Below are 5,213 nucleotides of genomic sequence, written 5' to 3' on the forward strand. Positions count from 1 at the left end.
ACCCACATGGTGGTTCATCACCATCTATAACTCCAGTTCCAGGGGATCTGATGGCTGTTTCTGACCTCCACAGGCACCAAGGATACATACAGGCAAAACACTCACACATAAAATTAAGTGAATAAGCAGGTGGTGGGTGGTGCATGCCTTTAATCCCAGCACTTGAGAGGCAGAGGCAGGTGGATCTCTGAGTTCCAGGCCAGCCTGGTCTACAGAGTGAATTCCAGGACAGGCGCCAAAGCTACACAGAGAAATCCTGTCTCGAAAAACAAAAAATGAACAACAACAACAAAAAAAGTGAATAAATATAATTAAAAAAAAAAGAAATGGATGACTCATAGCTCTGAAACCCAGGCAGTCTGAGATAAGGGTGCCAGCAGATTCGGTGTTCCGTGAGGGGTCATTTCCTCCCAGATAGTCTGTCACATGGCAGAAGGAGTTAGGTAACTTGCTAGGGTTTCTTAAAAGACGTTAGAGTCACCCCTCACTTTCTGAAAGAGATTGGTTCCGGGGCCTCCACCAAGAAGTCTGTGAATGCTCAGATCCTTTATATAAAATGGAGTAGTGTTTGCATCAACTGCTTCTAAAATCAAGAGCTGGGAGCTAATGGAAGGTTAAGTGAGGTCCGGTGATATCATTTGGTGTTCCTGATTATAGTCAGATCTTCGTCATCCTGTGGCGCTGTGGTAAGGTATGGACTCCCTCCCTTGAGTCAAGACCATAAACATTCTCTACTCCCTTCTGACCACAGCTTCTCTCTGTGTGCACTTCTGCGCCTGGCCACAGGATCTTCCTAATTTTATGACTGCGTGCTTCAAGCTACTTAATCTTGCTCCTCCACACGCACGTCTGTCTCCTGCTCCATCTCTGCTAACCTAACTCAGGTGCTATTGATCAAAGAGGGGTGGCTATATTTTCTGGTATCTCTGTTGCCATGTGATGTCAGTGTATTTTCTATATCAGACTAAAGAGGTAACAGCAGACCTCCATGATGGGATCTGTTCTTGAGAGATTATTTTACCTAGTATATGAATTGGGTTTAAAGAGGAACTTAGGGATTCCCCTATGACCATGTACCTCTGACACACTGTGACCAGAAACAAAATGGCAATTTGTGTTTCCTCCTCGATCCTTATAGAAAAGAAATCGATGGCGTGTCTGAGAGAGGCAATCATACCTTTGCTCCTACTCATAATTCATCTCTTGATGTATAGTGGAATAAATTTAATCCCCCAGCTTTAGAAAGAAAGAGGTTGACTTGGCCATGCACAATGTCACCAGGAAACTTATATTAAATGTTAAAGAGAACAAACAACCAATGATAAGCAATCTAACCTTTAATATCAACTAAATCAAAAGGCAATGAGATGTTTCTATATCCAAGCTTTCCTTCAAGACTGGTGTAACCTACTGTCTGGGTGTCCAACAACCAAACATGGAGGAGACCGATGCCAATAAATATGTAGAGGCTAGGAGGACAGCCAATATTTTGGCCCTTGCCCCAAGGTCAGGGGCATGACAGGACATGTTCTGCAGCTCCGGTGAGTCACCTGCCCTCTTGATGACAGAGGCCTTGGCAGCCCAGCGGTGCAATGTATAACATGTCTGACTACAGATCAGAAGATAGAGGCCACGAAGACACAGAGATTGGCTGTCAACCAGTGACCGCTGGGCGAGAGGAGGGTTGATACAGAAGGAAATGTCTGCAGAGCTTCTGTGGGAAGCCACGTGGTCAGCAAGGCCCTGACTCAACCCAGTAGATGACACAATTCATACAGGAAAGACTGAAGAAACCAGTGGGCTCCTCCTAAGACTCGAAGAGTAACCCCTAAAAGGCCTCGACTGACTTGAATGACAGAAAGTGGACGCTTTGTGACTACAACATTGTCTTAACCATCCAACAGGAAATATACCCAAAGAGTCATATGGTAATAATATAGAACAAAAAGAGGTAGACTAAACTTTGAAAGGAACAAAGATTCTGGCCTTGGGCCTCCTCATGGGCTGTCGGCATGGCAGACAGGGCGATTGCAGCTTAGCTCTTTCCACACCTGACACTTCATTAAGCACATGGCTAATAAGCTATCAGTTTTCCTCCGACTCACTCTCTCTGTCTACCCAGGGGAGTGGAGGACACTTCACTTGAAATCTGTCTTAATGCGTCTCTATAGTTTCTATATATCTGAAAAGAATATTATTTTTAAAAATTTACATTCATTTGTGTGTGTGTGCGCGCGCACGCATGCCACACAGAGAACAAGTTACAGGAGTGGATTCACTCCTTTCACCATGTGGGCTCCAGGGACTGAACTTGGGTAGGCTTGGCAGCAAGCACCGGTAACTCCTGAGCCATCTCACACGCCCCTCTTTATCACGAACAACACATTCCCAGGCTGATGAGATGTTAAAGCGTCTGTCACACAAGTTTGAGGACTGGGATTGCATCCCCAGAACCTATGCTGAGTTGGAGGGGTGGCCCAGCAGAGACAAGGATCCCTGGAGCAAGCTGGCTAGCCAGAGCACCCAGTACCAGCAAGCTCTGCATTCAATTGAGAGACTCTGCCTTAAATGAACAGAGCAATTGGACAAGACTCTTGACATGCATGTGCACACAGGTACGTGCACACCTACACGTGTGCCTCTCACATACAAACATATATGCATGCAGACCACACACACATACAGATGAGGAAAAAATAATAAAATGGCAGAGGCCACTGCCCTTCCACCAAATTCCTATTCCAAAAGGAGAAGAGAAGATAGGAAAGAAAGGACAGGGGATATCCCATCAGGGCGCACACCAGACCCTGCAGTGGCATTTCCAGCATCTAGGGTCCACAATGGCATCACGTAGCTCCACCAGACTTGGGTAGCCTTACCACTTCATTTGCAACACACCTCGGCTCCCTCTTATGTTACCCCCACTTCATACCTTCAGCTTCCACAGTCCCGCCATCTCCAACATCTCGGGGCTCTCCACTGTATCTTAGTCCTCACTTCTACAGCTTTGTGTAAAAGCTTTGCGGGGTCTCTTCACAGGGGATGCGATGCTACCCCACATTGCCTGTGTTCGTGGCCTTCTGGAACCGTGGTGAAAGACACAACGATGCTCTAACACATTTTGCCTGCCTTGCAAAAATTCATACCACATGGGTGCCACTGCAAAGTTCTGACGCCAGCCCCAAACTTAGTGTGGCCTCCTGGTTACTGAAATCGTGCTGGCCTCGGAGTGCCGTCCTAACTAAACCTGGCCAAACACTTCTGTAGATGGCCTCGTTCAAGCGGGACATCGTTAAGGCTCTCTCTTTTCAAATAGGTTTGCGTTTTTACAGTCTGGAACCCTCAATGGGTGGGGTTTTGCTCTCAAATCACCTTCCTTGTCCCAGTGCAAGGTTCTCAGTTCCTCTTTGATACATACAGCTGCCTCGTCTTCAACCTCAACATCGTTCATGCCCCTTTCTCGATAGCGGCACATTCGTCACATCTTTGTCCCTTTGTCATGGCTAAGAACAGTGAGTAACAACTATACGGCGGCCTCAATGTTACCTTGTCTTGGAATTTCCTGCACCACGCTCTGCTACTTCGAATTCCGTCTTACTCAGATTTTTAGGATAGAGGCAGAAATTGGTCAGAGTCTTGGCTGTAGAAGGCCCACTTAGTCTGATGCTCCGCAGAGTCTAGGTTCTCCTCCACCCTCATGAGCACAAACTTTACAACTCGCATTTCTGTGGACATCATGTTCTGCAGAGCTCCCATCAGAATGGCCCATTAAGCTCTGCTTACCGAATTCTAGGGTTCTTTCTTGCCCACAGTTCCAAACCCTTTCACCTTCCTCCTGGAAACCATTTCCAAAGACCTAGAAAAACACATGGTCATGTTTGCCGCAGCCATGACCTCGCTTCTGGTTCTAATATTCTGTATTAGTCACATATCTACTTAACCAAACACCTAATAAGGGGGGTAGGGTTCATCTTGGCCTGTGTCGTAATTCCATACAGTTTCCCAGGAAACCACAAATAGATGAAAAACATTAGAACCACATTTCGGGCTTTATGACAGGACCCTGGCTCCCGAGATGCATTTGACTCTTTGATATTCTTGAGGTACAGCAAGTCTGTTCTAGTCAGGATGGAGTCATTTTTGTGCTCTCCTGCTGCCCAAGACCACACTTCTGTCAATAAATCCTCCCAGTAGGTGGCGTTGTGGGAGATGCTTTAACTGACCATCAGTGCCTAGCTGGCTGTAGATGAACTCAGCTTGTCTCTCTTCTTTCTTCTTGGGCTGTGGCCTGGAGAGTTAGAGCTGGAAAGTAGAAAATGGAGGTGCTAAGTTAAAACCCTTAGCTTATCACGTTCTATCGCTGGATAGAGACAGGAAGAATGAGGTGTGAGCTGTAAGCTCATGACCAGAGTGGTACAGAATAGGCAGAGGGAGTGGGAGGGAGCCTGAAACTGGAGTGCTAGAAGATGATGGTGAGCCGCCTGCCGTGAGCATTGCCTGTTTCCTCCATGCTTATTACGGTGCAAAGTAAAGACACAGGACACCCAGGTGCACAGAGGGAACTGTGTAAGACTACAGTGGTGTGGAACTGAATTTGGAAAAACCTTCAAACTGCTTCCCTATGAGCATCAGACTGCCTGGATAAGTAGACCATGGGGCAGAGAGGGAGGGGACGTTTCTGGGGTGGGAAATGATGCTGATAACGTGAATATCAGTGCCATTCACCGGGCCCTTAAGCTGTTCATTTATCTGTGCAATGCCTGCCGGACCCAGGGAAGTCATCCTTTTGCGGACTGGTCCATCTTGGGCCCAAGAGAGGCATATCAACGGAAGAGTATCATGTGATAAGTAGCAGGCAGATTTAGCTGCCAGGTGGGCATGCTGAGTTGGAGGAAATGGATTTTAAAAAGGCCATGGTTTTGCAACCTCTCATGGAAACTTCTGTGTCTCTGTTTGATCAATAAGAAAAAGTCAAATGGAAGAACTTGGAAAATGAACGTAAGTTACAGTGACTCAAATAAAGTGATGCTTCTTATCTGTGGCACGGTGCCCAAAAGTACCTACTTCTGGGAGTGGGGGTGGGGAGCAGGTGTCATGCCCACTCAGCTCCACAGGTGCTGTCCTATATTAATGTTGGTTGGGCATTCATTTGAAACTGGACCCACAAGACCAGTTCACCCTCACTTGGGAAGAAAACCAGTAGACATTCCTCG

Source organism: Onychomys torridus, chromosome 18, assembly GCF_903995425.1.
Source record: "Onychomys torridus chromosome 18, mOncTor1.1, whole genome shotgun sequence".
NCBI classification, from domain to species: Eukaryota; Metazoa; Chordata; class Mammalia; order Rodentia; family Cricetidae; genus Onychomys; species Onychomys torridus.